General features: G+C 51.6%; 4 non-coding genes across 4 annotated transcripts; 1 reads left to right on the top strand and 3 right to left on the bottom strand.

The window, feature by feature from the left end:
- Positions 1-2,850: 2,850 nt before the first annotated feature.
- On the bottom strand, positions 2,851-2,923 carry TRNAF-GAA. Its single transcript has one exon. It is a non-coding gene; the product is annotated as a tRNA-Phe (tRNA).
- A 6,199-nt stretch (positions 2,924-9,122) lies between these two features.
- TRNAQ-CUG lies at positions 9,123-9,194 on the bottom strand. The gene has a single exon. It is a non-coding gene; the product is annotated as a tRNA-Gln (tRNA).
- Positions 9,195-13,596: 4,402 nt separating this feature from the next.
- Positions 13,597-13,678, top strand: TRNAS-AGA. Its single transcript has one exon. It is a non-coding gene; the product is annotated as a tRNA-Ser (tRNA).
- A 3,432-nt stretch (positions 13,679-17,110) lies between these two features.
- On the bottom strand, positions 17,111-17,184 carry TRNAN-GUU. The gene has a single exon. It is a non-coding gene; the product is annotated as a tRNA-Asn (tRNA).
- Between the last annotated feature and the right edge of the window lie 5,864 nt (positions 17,185-23,048).

Genomic DNA, 23,048 nt, shown 5'->3' with positions numbered 1-23,048 from the left:
CCTAACCAGCACCAAGCAGAGCGGTGTGATCACCTCCCGTGACTTCCATGCTATGCCTCTGTTAATGCAACCTAAAATTGCATTTGCTTTTTTTGCAAGAGCATCACATTGCTGACTCATGTTGAGGTTCGGATCCACCACAACTCCCAGATCCTTCTCAGCAGTGCTGCTGCCAAGCCAGTTACTCCCTATTCTTCATTTGAGCTGTCAAGATTCCTTCTGCACTCTGAACTCTAGGGTACAGATGTGGGGACCTGCATGAAAACCTCCTAAGCTTACTTTTACCAGCTTAGGCTAAAACTTCCCCAAGGTACAAACTATTTTACCCTTTGCCCTTGGACTTCCACTGCCACCACCAAACTTTATCTGGGTTCCTGAAAAGACGTAGTTTGGAAATGTCTTTCCCCCCAAAATCCTCCCAACCCTTGCACCCCACTTCCTGGGGAAGGTTTGGTAAAAATCCTCACCAATTTGCATAGGTGACCACAGACCCAAACCCTTGGATCTTAAGAACAATGAAAAAAAGCATTCAGTTCTTGAAAAGAAGAATTTTAATAGAAGTAACAGTAAAAAAGAAGTAACACTAAAGAATCACCTCTGTAAAATCAGGATGGTAAATACCTTACAGGGTAATTAGATTCAAAACATAGAGAATCGCTCTAGGCAAAACCTTAAGTTACAAAAAGACACACAGACAGGAATATCCATTCTATTCAGCACAGCTTAATTTCTCAGCCATTTAAAGAAATCATAATCTAACACATATCTAGCTAGATTACTTACTAAGTTCTAAGACTCCATTCCTGTTCTGTCCCCGGCAAAAGCATCATACAGACAGACCCTTTGTTTTTCCCTTCCCCCAGCTTTTGAAAGCATCTTGTCTCCTCATTGGTCATTTTGGTCAGGTGCCAGCGAGGTTATCCTAGCTTCATGTGTGAACATGTGACTTGCCCACGTGACTCCAAACACTATCTTGTCACCTGTAATTTTCCACTAGCTGTGCTGAGGGCTTTGTTTGAAACAATGGGTTTCCCACCACATGGCAGAAGATATAAAAGGCCCTGGAAACCCCTCCATTTTGCCTCTTTCCTGCTGAAACCTCTGGAATATGGACTATCCAAATGGGAGCATTCTAACGAAGGGACTGAGGTCCTTCCAATGATTTGGAAGCAGCCAGAGATTTGACTTAAGCCAGCAGTTTATTTAATCACTGCTACAAAGCCTGAACCAAGAACTTTGTAATTCCTGTATGTATTTGATTCCTTTAATCAATTTTAACTCTCACCTTTCTTTCTTTCTTTTTATGAATAAACTTTTAGATTGTAGATACTAAAGGATTGGCAACAGCATGATTTGTGGGTAAGACCTAAGTTATATATTGACCTGGGTGTGTGGCTGGTCCTTTGGGATTGGAAGAACCTTTTATTTGAAGAGATTGGTTTTAAAGGATTCGTCTCTAAGTCTGGTGTTTTCGGTGGTAATACAAGAACTGGAATGCCAGTGGAAACTGCTTTCATAACTTCTTGTTAGCCAGTGTGGTGAAACAGAAGTTTGCTTTTGTTGCTGGTTTGAAATACCCTATGGGGGATTAACCACCAGTCTTGGGGTGTATCCAGTGATGAGCTGCCAAAATCTTAACAACGGGTTCCCTCCTCACCCCATGAGGGGGTCGTTGCCCACCCCCGCCCCCCAGGACTCCTGCCCCATCCAACCCCCCCACGTTCCTTGACGCCCCCCCAGGACCCTTGCCCCATCCATCCCCCTCCCCTGTCCCCTGACTGCCCCCAGAACCGGGCAGGAGGGTCTTGTGGGCCACTGTAGTGGGAGACCACCCCACCCCTAAGAGCCAGAGGGACCTGCCAGGGGGCGAGGTGGGGAGTCCTGGCAGGGCTTACCTGGGGCAGCTCCCAGGAAGCATCCGGCAGGTCTCTCTGGCTCCTAGGGGTGGGGGAGCATAGCTGGGGGGGGAGCAGGGGGAGTGGCCGCTCCCCCCACTGATCACATAAAAAGTGGGGCCTTAGGTGCCGACCCCGTGGGTGCACCGGGGCTGGAGCACCCACGGGGAAAATTTGGTGGGTGCAGAGCACCCACCGGCAGCTCCACGCCCCACCCCCAGCTCACCTCCACTCCGCCTCCACCCCTGAATGCGCCGCCCCGCTCTGCTTCTCTGCCGCCCCCGGCTCCCCGTGAATCAGCTGTTTGGCAGGAAGCCGGGGAGGGCTGAGAAGCAGGCCGCGGCTTCACACTCAGGCCCAGGGAGGCGGAGGTGAGCTGGGGCGAGAAGCGGTTCCCCTGCGGGCCCCCCCCTCCGGGTTACCTGCTGCAGCGCGGGCGGCCCTCCTTGCGCCCCCCCCACCCCAGCTCACCTCCGCCTCCCTGGGCCTGAGCGCGAAGCTGCCACCTGCTTCTCAGCCCCCGGGCTTCCTGCATGAACAGCTGATTCGAGGGAAGCCAGGGTGGGGGGTCAGAGAAGCAGAGCGGGGCAGCGCGTTCAGGGGAGGAGGCAGAGGCGGAGGTGAGCTGGGGCCGGGGGTGGGGCAGGGAGCTGCCGGTGACTTTTATGAAAAATACCTGTGATTAAATCGTCACCTTACTCATTGTGAGTGAAATAAATTGAAACACTTCCACCTGCAAGTGGATTTAGCCCAGGACCCTCAGAGTCAGCAGCTGTTACACCCCCCACTGAGCTCTCTGTCAGGTGTCCCAGTGCTGGAAGCCTCCTGTTTACATCCTAAGATAGCGTTTTTGCACCGGGGGGCTGATATTTTGGACTGGACACTGTAACAGGGAAAGGTGCTGCTGTGCTCCAGAAAATAAGCCACCTCTGCACCAAAGAGGGATGAAAGGACCTGCCAAAGACCGGGATTGAACCAGGGACCTTTAGATCTTCAGTCTAACGCTCTCCCAAATGAGCTACTTCAGCAGCTGCAAGGCTCCCCTTTGGCCTGCTGCTTCTCTGTCAGGGATGTTTTGTCAGCCATGGCACACAGAAAGGACGTCGTTGTGAGAGGCCCATGAAGGCAAGATGCACTTTTGCCTGCCTTGCTCAGCCTGACTTGCTGCCTCTCCCCGTTCCTACCTTAGTTCCCGGGTTGACCTGGTGGCAGAAGTGGACTGGGGGCCAGTGGCGCAGGGAGGAAGTTGAGCTGGACCCTGAGCTAGACTAGACCCTGGTGGCGAGAGTCTGGCCACCACTTGCCACCCCACCCTATTGTCCTGGCTTCCCCTGTCTCCTGTTGGGGCTTCCCCCCGTAAACCACCCTGCCCCAACCAGCCCTAGGCTAGCTGGGCTCCCTTGGTCACCTGATGGCTGGTCACCCCAGTCGGTGCTGAGCACCCCTCTTCTTCCCCCTGGTGCTCCAGCCCCAGAGCACCCACAGAGTTGGAGCCTCTGCCCAGATTAGGATCAGCTGCCTCGGGGTGAATCTGGAGTCACCCCCTGAGTGTGGGGCCAGCCTGAGTCCCGCGGAGCTGCCACGGGAGCTACCTGAGCCAAGCGCCGCCCAGCTGGACCCCGAACCTCCGACTTCCCCGCCCTCCCACCCCAATCCCTCCCACCCCAAAACCCCTCCTGGACCCTGCACCCCACAACCCCTGAGTGTGGGCCCCTTACTGAATGAGGGAGGCAACCTAGTGACAGAGGATGTGGAAAAAGCTAATGTACTCAATGCTTTTTCTGCCTCTGTCTTCACGAACAAGGTCAGCTCCCAGACTGCTGCGCTGGGCATCACAGCATGGGGAGTAGATGGCCAGCCCTCTGTGGAGAAAGAGGTGGTTAGGGACTATTTAGAAAAGCTGGACGTGCACAAGTCCATGGGGCCGGAAGAGTTGCATCCGAGAGTGCTAAAGGAATTGGCGGCTGTGATTGCAGAGCCATTGGCCATTATCTTTGAAAACTCGTGGCGAACGGGGGAAGTCCTGGATGACTGGAAAAAGGCTAATGTAGTGCCAATCTTTAAAAAAAGGAAGAAGGAGGATCCTGGGAACTACAGGCCAATCAGCCTCACCTCAGTCCCCGGAAAAATCATGGAGCAGGTCCTCAAAGAATCAATCCTGAAGTACTTACATGAGAGGAAAGTGATCAGGAACAGTCAGCATGGATTCACCAAGGGCAAGTCATGCCTGACTAATCTAATCGCCTTCTATGATGAGATTACTGGTTCTGTGGATGAAGGGAAAGCAGTGGATGTATTGTTTCTTGACTTTAGCAAAGCTTTTGACACGGTCTCCCACAGTATTCTTGTCAGCAAGTTAAAGAAGTATGGGCTGGATGAATGCACTATAAGGTGGGTAGAAAGTTGGCTAGATTGTCGGGCTCAACGGGTAGTGATCAATGGCTCCATGTCTAGTTGGCAGCCAGTGTCAAGTGGAGTGCCCCAGGGGTCGGTCCTGGGGCCGGTTTTGTTCAATATCTTCATAAATGATCTGGAGGATGGTGTGGATTGCACCCTCAGCAAATTTGCAGATGATACTAAACTAGGAGGAGTGGTAGATACGCTGGAGGGCAGGGATAGGATACAGAGGGCCCTAGACAAATTGGAGGATTGGGCCAAAAGAAATTTGATGAGGTTCAATAAGGATAAGTGCAGGGTCCTGCACTTAGGACGGAAGAACCCAATGCACCGCTACAGACTAGGGACCGAATGGCTAGGCAGCAGTTCTGCGGAAAAGGACCTAGGGGTGACAGTGGACGAGAAGCTGGATATGAGTCAGCAGTGTGCCCTTGTTGCCAAGAAGGCCAATGGCATTTTGGGATGTATAAGTAGGGGCATAGCGAGCAGATCGAGGGATGTGATCGTTCCCCTCTATTTGACATTGGTGAGGCCTCATCTGGAGTACTGTGTCCAGTTTTGGGCCCCCCACTACAAGAAGGATGTGGATAAATTGGAGAGAGTCCAGCGAAGGGCAACAAAAATGATTAGGGGTCTGGAACACATGACTTATGAGGAGAGGATGAGGGAACTGGGATTGTTTAGTCTGCAGAAGAGAAGAATGAGGGGGGATTTGATAGCTACTTTCAACTACCTGAGAGGTGGTTCCAGAGAGGATGGTTCTAGACTATTCTCAGTGGTAGAAGAGGACAGGACAAGGAGTAATGGTTTCAAGTTGCAGTGGGGGAGGTTTAGGTTGGATATTAGGAAAAACTTTTTCACCAAGAGGGTGGTGAAACACTGGAATGCGTTACCTAGGGAGGTGGTAGAATCTCCTTCCTTAGAAGTTTTTAAGGTCAGGCTTGAGAAAGCCCTGGCTGGGATGATTTAATTGGGGATTGGTCCTGCTTTGAGCAGGGGGTTGGACTAGATGACCTCCTGAGGTCCCTTCCAACCCTGATATTCTATGATTCTATGATTCTATGCCCCCAAACCCCTCCCCGTCTTCAGTGCCCTGCCCCCGACCTCCTCCCTCCTCCCCCATTCTCAGCACCCCGCCCCCGACCTCCTCCTCCCCCTGTCCTCAGCACCCCGCCCCCGACCTCCTCCTCCCCCCATCCTCAGCACCCCACTCCCAACCTCCTCCTCCCCCCATCCTCAGCACCCCACTCCCAACCTCCTCCTCCTCCCCCCGTCCTCAGCGCCCCTCCTCTGACCGCCTCCTCCCCCCGCCCTCAGCACCCATCCCCCAACCTCCTCCTACCCCCACCATACTCAGCGCCCCTCCCCCAACTTCCTCCTCCTCTCCCCACCATCCTCAGCACCCCGCCCCCGACCTCCTCCTCCCCTGAACTTTAAAGACTGGGTAGGGAGAGATGTAATTGAATAGAGCTTTGAAATGCAAGTCTGCATTGTTAGAGGTAGAAGAGTAGATGTTTGCTCAGGTCTTGTGATGTAAGCAAACAAGTCTTGTCTAGGGCCAGAGCTTTGATTCAAAGATCAAAAAAGGAATATTAACATTTAGGAAGACTCTTGAGTGACATAGTATTATTGTCTATGTCTCTTTGAAGGTTGTGATCACCTGTATCTGAACTGTTTAATGGATAAATTATCCTGTGCTAATTGCCATGATGTTTGGAAGAAGGAAAGTTAAGCCGATTGTTTTCTCAGACAGGAAATGTATAAAAACCCTGGGACATGATCCTTCTTCATCTCAGATCTGCTTTGGGTTTCAAGAGGGGGAAACCCTGAGCCATAAGGATTGAGATCCCCAGTCATTGACTGGAGTCACCCTGAATATGGACATCGGACTGTAACCTGTGGACTATTTCTAAAAGGACTTTTGGCGACTACAAGCTCATCTCTGCTGTGTGTCTGAACCTCAAGAATTGAACTCAAGTCTGTCTGTGTATTGATCTTTTAACCAATTCTCTCTCTTTTCTTTTTTAATAAATTTTAATTAGTTAATAAGAATTGACTGTAAGCGTGTATTTAGGGAAAGATCTGAGTTCTCATTTGACCTGGGTCTGGGGCTTGGTCCTTTGGGGTCAGGAGAACCTTTTCTTTTGTGTGATGAAATAAGATTTTCAGAATTGATCATCATATGCTTGACATGTGTGTCTGGATGGAGGCCTGAGGCTGGGCACCTTAAGGGAACTGCATTATTTGGACGCCTGAGTAACCAGGGAGGTGCTATAGCAGCTGTTTTGGGCTGGCTGGGTAAATCTAACTTGGAATATCCACCAGTGTTTGGGGTTTGTCTGCCCTGGTCTGTTTGCAGTTCACCCTGATTGAGTGACCTCAGCTGGCTCTCACGGGCAGCACTGTCACAGCTGGGTGTGGGTGTTAATCTTTTCCTGTCTGGTGCGTGCTGGGCTCACAAAGGCTTTTTGCTCCTTCGGGGTGGGGCCTGGTGTCCTGGTTTGGGAGTCCTGTGGATGCGATGGGGTGTCTGGAATGGGGTGTGTGTGATCCCACAGTGCCCCTTCCCCTCTGCCTGTGGAGCTGAGGACAGATGGGTCTGAGGAGCAGAGCAGGAGCTCTGGGAAGGAGAAGAGCAATATGAAGATGGCGTCTAAGATGAGGCCAAGTGACTTCTGTGGACGGAGACATGCTGGACAACGCCAAAGATTCGGGAGACACCCAGGTGTGAGCCCAGGGCACAGGGAGAGCTGGGGGAGGGTGTCTGTGTTATACTAATAAAATAAGACCAACAGGATCTTGTAAAAGGGACAAGGCAAAATGCCACATTTATTGTAAATATAATAAAAATATAGAAAACACACACAGCTATGTCACTACTTATTCCTTACTTATCTACAGATACATTCATACATTGAGTCATACAAGTTCTGCATAGAGGTTATAGTGACCAGCCTAGACGTTGCCCGTGACAGAGCACTGGCCAGGTGGCCTGGACACGAGAATGGAGCCAAGTCCGTGTCAGATGCACAGCCGATGCTCCTGGAGGGTGGTGGCAGAACCGGAGACTGAAAGTTCTCAGTTCTCAGAGTCCATTTTTATAGGAATTTAGTCCTATGCCAGCTGCGCCAGTTAAGGGCTTTCCGCGGTTGTTGTTACAAAAAGTGCCAATCTCCATTACAAAGTATCAGTTTACAGAGTAGAGTCAATTGAGCAGAACCAATTGAGCAAGTCAAGTCAATTGAGCTGTTTGCATTCATAAGCATTGTCATAAAGTGAAGGGTAAACACCTTTAAAATCCCTCCTGGCCAGAGGAAAAACCCTTTCACCTGTAAAGGGTTAAGAAGCTAGGATAACCTCGCTGGCACCTGACCAAAATGACCAATGAGGAGACAAGATACTTTCAAAGCTGGAGGTGGGGAGAAACAAAGGGTCTGGGTCTGCCTGTGTGATGCTTTTGCCTGGGACAGAACAGGAATGGAGTCTTAGAACTTAGTAAGTAATCTAGCTAGATATGTGTTAGATTCAGATTTCTTTAAATGGCTGAGAAAATAAGCTGTGCTGAATGGAATGGATATTCCTGTTTTTGTGTCTTTTTGTAACTTAAGGCTTTGCCTAGAGGGATTCTCTATGTTTTGAATCTAATTACCCTGTAAGGTATTTACCATACTGATTTTACAGAGGTGATTCTTTTTACTTTTTCTTCTATTAAAATTCTTCTTTTAAGAAACTGAATGCTTTTTCATTGTTCTTAAGATTCAAAGGTTTGGGTCTGTGGTCACCTATGCAAATTGGTGAGGATTTTTATCAAACCTTCCCCAGAAAAAAGGTGGTAAGATTTGGGAGGATTTTTGGGGGAGAGGTTTCCAAATAACTGGTGTTAGACGTTTGGTGGTGGCAGCGAAAGTTCAAGGGCAAAAGGTAAAATAGTTTGTACCTTGGGGAAGTTTTAACCTAAGCTGGTAAGAGTAAGCTTAGGAGGTTTTCATGCAGGTCCCCACATCTGTACCCTAGCATTCAGAGTGGGGAAGGAACCTTGACAAGCGTCAATCTCAATTACAAGCAAGCGAAAGTGTCATCTCAGAGAGAGTATCCAGTGTAGCAGCCGTGTTAGTCTTGTATCCACAAAAAGAACAGGAGGACTTGTGGCACCTTAGAGACCAATTTATTTGAGCATAAGCTTTCGTGAGCTACAGCTCACTGCATCGGATGAAGTGAGCTGTAGCTCACAAAAGCTTATGCTCAAATAAATTGGTTAGTCTCTAAGGTGCCACAGGTCCTCCTTTTCTTTTTTCAGAGAGAGTAGTGTCAATTGAGCGGTTTGTGTTGTAAGGTGTCCATGTCAATTACAAAGCATCGCTTAGAGTTAATTAATGGCTTACAAGGTACTTAGAGTCAATTGACAGTTTGCAAGCTTTAACACGGACACTGTCAGCAGCTATGGAGAGCTGCAAATCAATATTGCAGAATTACAATTATTTCAAATAGGGGAATTACAAATATTATAAACAGAATTACAAATATATAAAATATGCCTACAGCCTGGCCCTGGCACTCCTTTCTTCAGGCGCCATGTGGGAAAGAGGAAAAGTGTGGCAGCAAGCACAAACTTGTGGGCATCAGGTGAAGCGGCGAGAATCCCAACCACCAGGTCAAACCACAGGACTGCAGGCATCAGTAGCCATTTCTGGAGCCCCAACCCATTGCAGCCATCCCACCCAAAGACCTGGCTCCAGAGGGCAGGAGTCACCCAGTAGGAGGTAAACAACTCACTCTTGCACAGCCAGAGACAGGGAAGGCGAGGAGTTTGAGCTCCAGGGATTTACCACGAGGTCCCACTGCGATTTGAACTCAGATTGCAGGATTCAGAGTCCTGAGTGCTGACCATTACACCATGGGACCAGTTTCTGCTGCCTTCTCTGGCCATCAGTGACCCTCACGGGGCTGGCTTGTGTAAGGGGACTGTTGGCCCTTTACTAAAACTTTCTGGGGTTTTTTGATTGGCTAGTCCCCGGTCCCAATAGAAGGGGGAAGGGTCAATGGGAAATCAGGACCCTGAGAGTGACAGTGCCCTGGGGCAATGGTCACCAAGTGGTAGGGAACAAGTGAGAATTGGTTGATGGAGAAAAATTCCTGGTGAAAATTGGCAAAGCTGTGGATATTTTGAAAAGTTACAGTGAATTTACACATGAAGATGCAAACAGAGAGACAAACACACAGAGAGAAAGAGAAAATCACTCAGTGCACAGGCCCACACAGACATAAACAAAAACCACGCACACACACACACAAAGCCATACACAGATAAGGGAAAGCCACTCAAAACATACAAAGAACAAATCTACACCAAAAAACACAGAAAAAGCACACAACAAGAAAACACAAAATCCACATACCAAAAGAATACTAAGCAAAAAACAACATGCATGCAAAAATCATACACACATGCACACAAAACTGGGCAAGGCATTCACAAAAATCACCCAGGACCCACATGCACATCAACACGACAGACACAAAACATACCAACATACAGAAGTCAGGCAGGGTTTGAGTCTCACAGCCAGGAGGGTGTGCACACAGGTGATTTGGGGAGCAAAGATTGAAGGGGAGTCAGGGGGTGAAGAATCACAGGATGGGCAGCGCTCTGGGCTCTGCTTGACCCCTCCTACAAGTGAAGTCTTGTAGATGTGTGAATCTGCCCTGCACTCGGTAAAGGAAGGGACCTCGGTGTCTGCAGGGCTGGAATTGTATTTTCTGAAGGGCAAAATGATTGGCAGAAGCCATCTGCTTGCAGAAAACCAGTACTCTAGCTGGGGTTTGAACTCAAAACTGTAGCATCGCTCTATTAGTCCTGTGCACTAACCCATTGCACCACTGGAGCCCACATTTAGGGGCTTGTCTCTTTAGTTCATAGATGGATGGGTTGGCGGGGGTTGCATTACTAAAACAAATCCATAGGAAAGGCTGCAGGACAGCAGCAACAGAGGTGGGGAGCCTCCTTCTGTGTGATCGAGCTGGTTCCCACCTTCCGCTGCTGAGGGGAAGGTTGGTGCTTTGAGCCCACCCGGTGCTGGAACTTCTCCTGGGTGAGGTTAATGAGACTCTGAAGAAGCGAAGGGAAGACTTTTCTATTCCGGCCGATCTTCATCTGTCTCCTGTGGCCCTTCAGGCTCTCTGCTGCCCTGATGGGGCAATGCAGAGGCAAGTCCTGACCTGGGTGAGTCACGGAGAGGCTGTGTCCCATGCCGTGTGTGTGGGAGAGGGGTAGGGCAGGGTTGGGGTGGGCTCCAGGGGAAAAGGTTGGGTATGACAGTGTGTGGGGGAGGGGGAAGGGTGTGTTTCTTAGGATATAAATGAGGGCAAACACAGGGATAGTGACAGTGAAGCCCCGGGTCTGAGTGTTATGACCCTGTGCAGTGCTGCCATTCACCTTCCCCTCCTGTGGTCTCAGCTGTCATTGAATCCAGCATTTTTTCACCTGTCATCGTCCCAGAGGTGTTGCACATGCCCCAAATACAGAGTGTCCCTCTTGGAGACGTGAGGACTGGAGTGGATTTCAGCTGCTGGACAGCTCTGCTGGGTTTTCTACATTCGCAAGGGGAACTGCTGAGGGTTTACATTCATTTCAAGCATCCCCATTCAGCGGACTCCTGAACACACTGGAGATGGGTCCGGAAATCAATTCTCATTTGAAAAAGTTTTTAAAGGGAAGCACTTGGATTTGAACTAGGAACCCATTGCCCTGCAGGCAACTATTCAACCAGTGAGCTACTCTCTCAATAAAGACTGCCCTGTATAGCCCAGAGCAGGAACGGCTTTGAACCTGCGGGTTAGTAAACTTTATCTCTACACAAACCCCACGGCTTACAAAACCCCCACACCCACCCTGTGTCACCAGAGCACAACAACAACTTTCCTTGGAGCACACACTGCTCCCCCGCTCTGTGCCCTTCCATCTCCCCAGCATTGCTCCAATCCCTTAAAGCAGGGTCTCAAACTCACTTTACCTTAGGGCCAGTGCCAATCCTCAAATTCTCCCAGTGGGCCAATAATGTCATTTATGCCACCCAGAACCCTCTCCCCAAAACTGCACCCCCCAAAAAACTCCACCCCCCCACCTGCTTAAGGCTCTGGGAGGGAGTTTGGGTGGGAGAAGTGGTCTCGGGTAGGGGATTGGGGTGCAGGCTCTGGAAGGGACTTTGGGTGCAGAAGGGGTGAGAGGTTGGGCTCTGGGAGGGAGTTTGGGTGGGAGAGGGGGGTCTGGGGTGCAGGCTCTGGGATGCAGTTCGGGTCCTGGGTGCAGGCTCCGGACTGGGGCAGGGAGTCGGGGTTCAGGAGGAGGGGGTGGGGGTGCAGGCTCTGGGAGGGAGTTTGGGGTCAGGAGGGGGTGTGTGGGAAGGGGGTGCAGGCTCTGGGAGGGAGTTTGGAGGCTGGGGGATGTGATGCAGGCTCTGGGAGAGAGTTGGGGATGCGAGGGGGGTGTGTGGGGTGGGGATGCAGACTCTGGGAGGGGGTTGGAGGCGCGGTGCTTACCTGGGGCTCCAAGGTCGGGGGGGAGACTCCGCACCCTGTTGGCCGTAGGCACCACCCCCACAGTGCCCCATTGGCCGCAGGGGCATTCAGGGAGAGGCAGCACGCACAGGCACAGCCTCCCCCCCCCCCCCCCCCCGGGGCCACAAGGAGGGGCCGGCAGCCACTGGAGCGAACAGGAAGATGCCGCTCAGCTCCGCTGTGCTGCCGGGGCCCCTGGAGCCGGGGGGCTGGGGGAGTGTCTGGGGGCAGCAGGTGGGGCCAAGGGAGAGACCTGGCGCCAAAATTCCTAAAGCCCTGCAGGCCACATTCGGGAGGTTCGTGGGACACAAATGGCCCGGAGGCTGGGAGTTTCAGACCCCTGATATAATTGCTTCAGCCTTGTAGTTTCCCAAGTCCAAAAGTAAACATCTCTTCAAATCCAAGGGAGTGGAGATCAGTCAATGTTCAGAGTCGTCCCACGTGAAAGCACCACGTTGTGGTTCATGATGGCCCCATCGTGTGGCCATCATCTTTCCTTCCTCTCCCTTAAAAGTTTTGGTATTTTGCATAGAAACTTTCTTCCCTCAGGAGAGACCTGGGAACCAGGGCTGCCAGCCAGATAAACACCTTTAAGAGGAGGTGTCCCTCTCATGGTCAAAAAATGATCTCCCGCCTTCAGTTCAGTGACAGCCTGAATTGTTCCTTATCCCGCCAGAGCCGGAGGATTGAAAGCAGCAACATCAAACCCCTGTGTAGCTCACAGGAATGAACACAAACACTCCCTGGTATCTGAAGAGATGTTTAGTTTTACCGTTGGTCAACTGCAAGGCTAAAGGGAAAGGCGGTGGCCCCAGATATAAAGAGTGAAACACACCACATCATAGCTATGCCCACAGTGACTGCAAAATCTTTTTACATACTTCTTATTACCTCAGTGTATTGTTTTCTCTGGAGTCTAGACCTTGACTGTCCCTTGTCCAAGAAATTTGGACCTTGATAATAAGAATCGACTACCCCGGTTAAGGCCATGGACTTGACACCCACCAGAGTGTCCTACACAGGTACCAGTACTAACAGCAATGGCTGCCTTTTCGCCATAGTTTTTAATCAGAGCAATAAATTGAAACAAACCCCTGTTAAATCATTTCTCAGCCCGAGCCCTTCACCCAGAGTCCGTAGGGCATTGGGCCACCATGTGGATGTTTCATTTCCCACCTCAATTTCACACGGAGACACAATTTCCTTTGCACAGATCCATGAACAGCAAAACCTCCCTGTGTCTCTTGTCTGAGCCAGGGCACTCAATTCCAGTGAACCCTTCTCTCCTGCAATGGCAATGGTCAGACAGAGGGACGTGGCCACCTGCATCCCTGTCGGGGAGACATTGGCTCGGCTCTTTCTTTATGCTGCTCTTGTTAGTCCATGAAACATCAAGGATGGAATGCAAGGCTGAGTTCACGCACCAACCCCCTGAAAAGTTTCCATGCCCCAGAGAAAACCTGACCCCTGCTATTGGAACGATGTGCTGGAGATTTGAATCGGAAAGGGACTGTCTGCTTGTCAACGTGGGGAATGAACACTGATCTACAGCAATGTCGTTAACACAAACACACTCTCATCGTGCTCCAGCCGGAAGGGAAATGGGCAGGAATTCTCGCTGTTCAGCCAGGGACACACTTACACTAATGCACAGCCTTGAGTGTGCTGGGGAAGCTGGTCTGAGCAAACAATTTGAAGTGACAATTCTGTGAGAACTGAATCGTAGTGTAGTGGAGCAGCTGTATATCCAGTAGTTGTGGCCGAGTGGTTAAGGCGATGGACTAGAAATCCATTGGGGTCGCCCCGCGCAGGTTCAAATCCTGCCAACTACGGAAGCACTGGGCTGTTATTATTACTGTAGTCTTAGTGCCTGAGCATCCACAGTGTGAACTGAGCCAGATCTGGTCTCTTTGGCTGTCTACACTTAAAACTCTGCTGTGACACTTCTCTAGCACCTTGGGTAGACAGTCACTACAGAGACTCGAGGGGTTTTCCCGTCCCTGTAATAGTTACGTTGATGGAACAATTTTTCCTTCTATTTAGCGCTATCTAACCAGGGCTTAGGTCAGCTTAACTGTATTGGTTTGGGGGTGTGGATTTTTCACACTCTGAGAGACGTAGCTCTGCCAGTTAAGTGCCCAGCTTACACCAGCCCTTAGATCCCTCTTAGGATTTCAATGGAAACTCTGAACTGTGAGAGGAAAACATCAACTCACAAACACAGAGACTGAATTCCCCAAATTTAAGCTCTCTGCACAAATTGAGAAAGTCAATTCATTCCTGCTAGGACAGAAAAAAAAATAAGTGACACTAAGTTTTTGGCTTCATTAAATAAAGTTAAGGGTTTAATTACTACAGGAAAAATATGTACCGATTCCTCTAAATAACACCATAACTTGAAATAGAAACAGAGACAAATCTTGTCAGTGAAGACTAATTTAACAAATGTTAAATTATTTGTTAATTAATTATTAAATTATTAAATTATTTGTTAATAATTTGTCATTATTAATTTCCACTGTGCCCCCACTGCAGGTCTGGGCCCCTCCAGTGTAACTGCTCTGCATTCGCCTTCCCATTAGAATTGGTTTTGGACATTCCCAACTTTGGAAAATTGTGGAATTCAGAATTTGAATAGTGACCCCGGCTCCTTCCTGCACCTGCTCTACATCGCTACACAGCACCTTCTCCACCTGCAGAGTCACCCGCCAGGTTCAGCAGGGACCCCTGGCAAGGACAGTGGGTGCAGCTAGCAGCCTGGTGTGCCTGGCAGTGAGGCAGGGGCAGCCCGATGCTGGAAGCTCTGAGTCAGCTGTAGAGAAGCAACCCCCCACACACACAAGTACAGAGATTGAATTCCCCAACTTTAGCATCATGACGCCCTGTAGAAAGCCCCACGTGTCTGTTGTTTTTTCACAGGGCGATGCAAAAATCAGGTGACACCAATTTTGAAGTTTGAGTAAATAAAGTTTCGGAGATAGTTATTAAGCTCGCAAAAATATGCCAAAGATCCCTCTGCATAACACCAGAAGGTGAAATAGGAACAGAGACAAACCTTGTCAGCAAAGGCTAATTTCCCAAACGATCCTCAAAATGTTTCTAATTCCCATCTGTCCTCCACAGGAGCTCTGTGCAGTTTAACTGTTCTGCAGCCAGCTGCCCATTAGAAATGCTTCTGTGGGACATTCCCAGACCTGGACATTTCCAAACGACAGAATTTGAAGAGCAAACCCGGCTCCCCGCACCGGGCGGGATTGGAGTGTTTTGTCCCTGGCACTTGGTCTTTTCAAATAGTACAGACCCTCCCGTGCCCAGCCAGCCAATGAACTTGGATAAAAGGTTGCAGGAAGCTGAGACCTTAGAAACAAGGAAATAAGAGGCCGTTCATTCGGCAAGGTGGCCTAGTAGTTAAAGCAATAGTCTGCTCATCTGATGCCATTCTTGAGCTGCCTGTTATAAAAGGCTGGTTCCCCACTTCAGTTCCAACGGCTCTACTAGAAACACCCACAGGTCCCTGCTCACCCCAGTGGGAGCAAGATGAGAAATTCCAGTGGGTGCTGCCCTTAGCCCCGGGCTGCTGTCTCAGGGATCAGGGGGATTGATGGTTTGCTGCTGAGGAGGGAGACAGGACAGCCCTTTGGGGCTCTGCTCTGAGCATCTGCCCAGCCCAGGCTGCCTGCTGGCCTTAGCTGCTGCCCCTCCATGCTCTGGAGCAGGGGTTCCATCACCATTTTTTTGGTGGCCTCAGAGTGCGGCCACCAACTTTTGCTGGTGGCAACTCTGGCAATTTTTCCAAGCCGGAGCCCCACTGCCCCGGGGGTTGAAGTATGAAGCCATAGCCCATGGGCTGAAGCCCAGAGCCCTCTGCTGAAGCCCTGTGGCTGGAGCTGGGGAGGGCTAGAGGTGGGTAGGCTAAAGCCCAGAGCCCTGGGGCTGACACGAGGGAGGGAGGGGCCCTGAAACCCCAAGCCCACTCCTGGAGCCCTGGCAAGCTGGAGCCCAAAGTCTTCCCCCAGAGCCTCTCAGCCCCCTGGTAGGTGAGTTGGGAACTCACCAGCTGCCTGCAGAGTTGAAGTTTCCTACCCCATCAAGAACACCCCCAGCCCCACATGCCTGCAGATGTGCTGCCTGGAGCCCCAAGGGGCTGGGAGGTACATGATGCCGATCCCCTGCTGGTGGCACCAGCAAACACCAAGGCAGTGCTTCCAGGAGCAACAGCTGGGCGCTGCAGGGAGAGTCTGCTGCTTTCCCCCCACCTGCATCTCTGAAGGTGGGAGATGATTTGCTGACAGGGACGGCTGTCTCCTATTAAAGGTGTTTATCTGGTACCGTGTAGCAAGCAGGCCTTGTTCCCAGGTCTCTCTGAGGAAATAAAGTTTCTGTGCAAAATACCACAAGTTATAACGGAGAGGAGGGAAAGGCGATGGGACCAGGACGTAAGGGATGAAACGTAACATGGTTCTTTCATGTGCCTTAACTCTGAAAAGGGATTGATCTCCACTCCATTGTATTTGAAGGGATGTTTAGTTTTACCCTGGGTAAAATACAAGGCTGAAGTCATTTTATGGGGGGTGACACTATGATTCAAGGGTTAGTTAGTGTGATAAAAATGGTTTTAAAAAAGTCAGTTTAAACATGAGCTGGCTGTTATTAAAGGCGTTTTCCCCAGGTCAGCTCCAAAAGTTCTTCTAAAGACGCCCTGGGTTCCACTGCAGCAGCCAGCTCCCGCCAGAGGCTTGTGCCCCGAGGCTTCCCCCCAGCCCCAGAGTGGGCTGTGCGGCCCCAGCCTCCCCAGCCCCGGAGCACGGAAAGGGCAGGTTATGCGGCCCTGACTCGACCTGCCGTTGACTCGCGGGGCTCTGCGATCCATCAGCCGGGGCGGGCCAGGCTGCGGCCAGGACTCAGCATGGCCGCGCTTCCCTGACGAGGCATGAGACACGCCAAGAGCTTTGCGCAGCCAACAGGGAAGTGGGAGGGAGGCGTCTTCGAGCTGGCGCGTCTCGTCCGTTTCTCCCTTGCTGCTTGGTGGAGGCAGGAAGGGACCAAACATTCCTGGCTGAAGGTTTAGCCCTCGACCTTGAGGATTAAGCCTGAGTGCCCAGCCTGGCTGCAGGGAGATGGGTTTCTGATTCACACCCAGCGCACTCTTCGGGCAACCAGCTGAACCCCCTGAGGCCAAGAGGGATGGCTTTGAGATGGCAAAAAGGGGCCTTTGAGGCTCCCAGCACATCTTGAGGAGCAAGGAAATAGCACGAGGTTACTAGCGTCCCTGGGTGGGCTCGAACCACCATCCTCTCAGTTAACAGCCGAACGCGCTGACCCATTGCGCCACAGAGACACCTAGAGACCTGTCTGCTGTTACCCAGGCTGTGCAGCCTGCAGATCTGCTGCCCACGCTAGAGCTTGCAAGGCGCTAGTCCGGACAGGACCGGATTCACCGTGAATCCACCTTGCCAGGCCCAAGCTCAGACGGGCCCATAACACTCGCTTCCTCCCCTCTCGCAGTGCTGCAGAAGTGGTCCTGGTCCCACTGCAGAGGGGGGCCATGTGAGCTTGTTGCAGAGCTGCTGCTCAGGGATGGGAACTTCCTGGTACCCCAGCCTCCTAAATCATCCAGGCTGCACTTTCTGCATGACTACATGCCAGCTGAGGGGTGTGTGGGAATTGGTGGCCTCTGCTGCAGGTGATGGGCATCTCAGCTACTTAAAGCCATGGCCTAGAGGAGGGAAGCCCTTAACTGCAGAGTCTGCAGCTGCCTAGGGCCAGTGCTGAGGATTTAGAGGCCCTAGTGCTGCCGATTCAAGGTTCAAGCATGCTCAGCCTTGGAATTGCCACCCCTCCCTTGACTAGTAGCTGCGGCTATCTAAGGCTGGCCTCTGACAATTGGCCCAATGGCTATAGTCAGAGAAGCTGCACGTGGCCCTGTGACTATTGGGGGCCATAAAGCTAGAGCGGATAAAGAAACTTGAATTAACCTCAAGGAACAGAGGTCACCCATAGGAAAGGAATGTCAAGGGGAGCAGGGAAAGAGGAAGCGGGTCAGGCTTGCAGTGGGAGAATAGTCCCAGCTGGTTGGGGAGCATGTCCAAAGTAGAAAGGAAACAAGCATGGGCAGAGGTGGTGGGGACCAGGCAGTAGACTAGCCTGTAGGTGGGAGCAGAGGGAGAAAGTCTTCAGATTCCCAAGGGCTAAGTCCTCACTTTGGGGAAATGGTGTTTGCAAGGGGCTTGCTCCAATGGCGGGATGGGCGCTGGGGAGGGGATTTGTCAGAACTGACCAGGTATCTGCTGGCTTTGGATCTTTGAGCTGAGAGTGGGACCACACACAGCGACTGGTGACATGGGGTGGCACTGGAGACATGGCTATTGAAGGTCTGAATGAGGAAGGAGACAAATCTGTGGGGAGCTTCCCTGATCACTCTGAAAGTTCTGCTCACTGTGGACACTGGTAAACCCACATGGTAGAGCTCAATGAGAAGAACTGGGGGCTGAGGGAGCTGTGTATGGCAATGCAGATAGTCATGTAGAGGTGTGTGATCAAAATGAAAAATGTCTCTGAGATTCAGTACCGGGTACATTAGGGCACCAATGGCCCTGCCACACCAGGCCCATGCTCGGAGCCCACAATGACGACATAGGGGCCCACAAATATGTTTGGCACCAGGGCCCACAAAAGGTTAATCTGCCCCTAAATCCAGATGCTGGGGGCTGTGGGTGCAGACCCAGCAGAGTGGCGCAGCGGCAACGTGCTGAGCCCATAACCTACAAGTCAATGGATCGAAACCGTCCTCTGCTAGGGATGCACTTGTTTCTTTTTGCTCTGGGTCTTCACGCGAGGCAGTAACCAGCAGAGCGCCAAGAGCCTAGGCCATGAGGCCAGAGGTGGCTGAGGCGGGGGCCTGCCAGGGAGCTCCCTGGCACCTCTGGCTGTCTGGGCTGAAGGCAAGAGGCCTGCGTGTGGTGAGGGCTCCTGTCCCGGCCTGAGACAGCCGTGCTTTCTCGTCCCCTTCTCCCATCCGCACCGGCAAGTGGCTGCTGCAGGAGAACACAAGGGAGGCTCTCGGGACGCTGGCAGCTCTGGGCAGCTCTGTGTGGCTGTCTAGGGAAAGAGCCGAGGCTCCTGACTCGACCTGCCATTGACTCGCGGGGCTCTGCGCTCCGTCAGCCGGGGCAGGCCAGGCTGCGGCCGGGACTCAGGCTGGGGCAGCATGGCCGCACTTCCCTGACAAGGCATGAGGCAGGCCAAGGGCTTTGCGCAGCCAACAGGGAAATGGGAGGGAGGCGTCTTCGAGCTGGTGCGTCTCGTCCGTTTCTCCCTTGCTGCTTGGGTGGGAAGAGAGTAAAATGTTCCCAGCTGAAGGTTTTGCACTTGGCCTTGAGGATTAAGCCCAAGCCCCCGGTATGGCTGCTGGGAGATGGGATTCTTGGTTGCATCCAGCGCACTCTGAGGGCCACCAGCTGAAACCACTGAGGCCAAGAGGGATGGTTTGAGGTGGCAAAAAAGGGCCTTTGAGGCTTCCAGCAGGTCTTGAGGAGCAAGGAAGTAGCCCAGGCTTATCGTCCTCCCGGGGTGGGCTCAACCCACCATCCTTTCGGTTAACAGCCGAACGCGCTGACCCCTTGCACCGCAGAGACACCTAGAGAATGATGTGCTGTTACCAAAGCTGCTGCCTAGCAGCCTGCACGTGTGGGGCAGAGTGTCGGGGAGTGAGGGAGTGAGGGGTGCAGGCTCTGGGAGGGAGCTTGGTGCAGGAGGGGGCTCCGGGCTGGGGCAGAATGTTGGTGTTGGGGATACTGGGCATGGCCACTAGGTAACTCGAGGGGATGGAAGACCACGAGTGTCGATGAAGCCCCCTCACACTAGGCCCAAGTGTCCTTGGCCCCCCGCCTGGAGGCACTCCCAGCAGTTATGCTGAGGATCTGCAACAATATGTTGCAGAGTCAGACTGCCTGAAACTAAACAAGGCCAAACAGGGCAGATATGGAAGAACAATGCTGAATAAAGCAGCTTTATGTATAGGTTAACAAATGATACAAAAAGCAAGGGAACTAGCTGGGAACTGGATTGGCTGGCTATATGGATACTTAGGGCAGCTTGCTATTGGATAAGTATGCTGAAGAAAGGATGTATAAAAACCTGTGTATCTTCCTGCTCTGGGTGCAGGATTTGAGATTCTATTCTCCCTGGACCTTTTTGAAGTTTCAAATAAACTTTTCTGCTTCTCCACCCCGTTGTGATTATTGGGTGACGCACACCAGGCAACGAACCCCTGCTGTTGCTCGCCTCTGGCACTGGGTGCCGGCAACAGCTTTTGGTGTCCCTGGGTGGGCAACGAGGCCAGTATTTAGCCTTGCCCATACCCCTCCTGGAGGTCGAGGATTGTGGCGAGAACCGACGCCCAGCTCGCATCGGTGAGTTCATCGGGGGCCTCGGAGGAGACACGATTTGATCGACCCCAGAGGGCACAACGGTGCAAAGCACTCATATAGTGGAGAAGCAGGTGTGGGCGACGGTGAGGAACCGGTCCCTTGGACATAGGGGAGGAGCAGCTGCGGGCGATGGTGAGGAACCGGTCCCTTGGATAAGATAGGAACCTTTTGAGATCCGGATTGTATGCTCTGTTGGAATCTGGGGACGCCCAGAGTTACCCTGTGGGTATGGGACAGGGACAGAGCTCAGGGTTTAGGGCACAGTGTACGCCCCTAGAATGCATTTTAGCAAACTGGAAGGTATTTGGTGTGGATCCGATGACTAAGAGTCAATTAAAACGATTCTGTACAGTTGACTGGCCTCAATATCAACTAGAGGACCAGGAGTGGTGGCCACCAGGAGGGTCAATTAATTACAACACGATCCTCCAGTTACTCCTGTTCTGTCAGAGAACAAGGAAGTGGAATGAACATATGTATGCCCATTTGTTTTTGGCTTTATGTACTCGACCAGATATTTTACAGCACAGTAATCTGACTCCGACTGGTTCGGTAGCAGCTAATGTTAGCCCCCAGACCCCCACCCCCCTGTAATGGCGGAGCCGGTGTCCCCTTCGGCCCCTACACCCACACCTTGTAAGTCCCCAATGGTTGGCCTATACCCCTTAATCACCGAAACTAAAGTCGCCCGGTATGGATCGGACAGGCGTCCAGCCATGACTATGCAGGTTTATACTCATGTGCCCTTTAACCCTGTGGATTTGGCTGCTTTCAAAGCACAGGCAGGAGAGTTTTCCACCAACCCAAGCAGGTTTATTTCAGTTTTTGAGGGATGTCTTAGCAGCCACAAGCCGGACTGGGATGATTGTAACATCCTCCTGCGGACCTTATTGTCTGAGGTTGAAAGACAACAGGTTGTGTCCAAGGAAAGGGAGAAGGTGCAGAAACGGTACGACCGGGATCGTATTAATGTCCCTGACCCAGATGCACAAGTCCCCCGAGTAGACCCCAAGTGGGATCCAAATAATCCTGGGGATATGACCCGCCTTACCTCCTATAAGGAGTTGCTTTTGCATGGACTCCGTCACTCGGCTGTCCGACATAATAATTGGGCAAAGGCATATGAAGTAATGCAGGATTTAAAAGAAAGCCCAGGGGCCTTTCTACAGCGTATTCGGGACACAATTCGACAGAACACTAATGCAGACCCTGAAGATCAGGCAACTGAGTCAATTATTAAGGGAATTTTTACGAGCAGAGCAGCCCCTGATATTAAGAGAAAGTTACAAAAAAAGGAGGATTTAATGGGCATGACCATGGCACAAATCTTAGAGACTGCAAACCGAGCTTATAGTCTGAGAGAGACAGAGAAGGAGAGAAAGCAAGTGAGACTGATGGTAACAGCGGTACAGGCCAGCACTAAGGGAAGTGGCCGGGGAGGAAGGGGCCGTGGACACGAAAGTCCGGGCTCGCAGGAGAGACAACTGGGTCGCAACCACTGTGCCTTGTGTCGACAAGAGAATGAAGAATGAGTGCCCATAGAGGAAAGAAAAGGGGGGTGCCTCTGTGATGGCGATGGCGGAGCAGGAATAGGGGTGTCAGGGGAGACGGACCACCCTACCCCCGGAACCCCGAGTAAAGATGCGGGTGGGAAGCTCAGAAATAGATTTTTTAGTGGACTCTGGAGTGGCATGAACTGCCGTAAATCGACCCCTTCAGTTGCCAGTAGCAGATTCCCTTACCATGGTGGGAGCCACAGGCAAAGACACCAAGTGCCCAGTGTATGCCCCAGCGGAATGCACTTTGGGAAACAGGACTATATCCCACAAGCTGGTATACCTCCCTGAGTGCCCAACACCTCTGCTGGGACGGGACCTGCTGTGCCACCTCAGTGCATTTTACTGAGGATGAAATAACCCTTACTTTACCCCCTGAGAATGCATGGATCATGACCCTTGCCATTGAGCCCTCAGCCATGCAAGCCCCAGAATGGAGCCCGTGGGAAGACCAGGTGTACCCCCTCGTGTGGGCATCAGGGATCCCAGGAAAGGCCACCCACCAGACCCCCATTACTATTCAGCTATACTATACTATTCAGCTATTACTATACAGGGAAAGGCCCAGTGCAAGTAAAACAGTATCCAATCAAGAGGGAAGCCAGAGAAGGTTTACAGGAAACTATAGATCGATTCCTAACATATGGTATTCTCCGGGAATGTCAGTCAGCCTGGAACACTCCCATTCTACCCATTCAGAAGCCTGATGGCACGTATCGGCTGGTACAGGACCTAAGGACAGTCAGTGAACAGGTTAAGACTCTGCACCCTCTTGTCCCTAACCCATATACCTTATTGGCTTCTATAGGGGGACAGTATAACCATTTTTCAGTCCTCCATCTGAAAGATGCTTTCTTTACCATCCCAGTTGCCACCCCGTCACAGAAGATCTTCTCCTTCAAGTGGGAGGACCGAAATAGGGTTAAAAAGCAACTTTGCTGGACAGTGTTGGCCCAGGGATTTAAAAACTCCCCCACCCTCTTTGGCCAGGCTCTGGCCAGGGACCTAGAGGAGTGGGATAATGAGGAGGCCCTCCTTCTGCAGTACGTAGATGATTTGTTAATTGCTGCTGTGGGCCAAACCCCCTGCCTTAAAGCCACTGTGAGCCTCCTGAATTTTATTGGACTCCGGGGATATCGGGTAGCATGGAGTAAGGCTCAAATAGCCCTCCCAGAGGTACGGTACCTAGGGTTTCACATACGGCAAGGGGAGCGTCA

This window comes from Chelonia mydas, chromosome 12, assembly GCF_015237465.2.
Source record: "Chelonia mydas isolate rCheMyd1 chromosome 12, rCheMyd1.pri.v2, whole genome shotgun sequence".
Taxonomy (NCBI): Eukaryota; Metazoa; Chordata; order Testudines; family Cheloniidae; genus Chelonia; species Chelonia mydas.
Note: the sequence above shows the minus strand (reverse complement) of the source record. Positions and strands in the feature narration are given on the sequence as shown.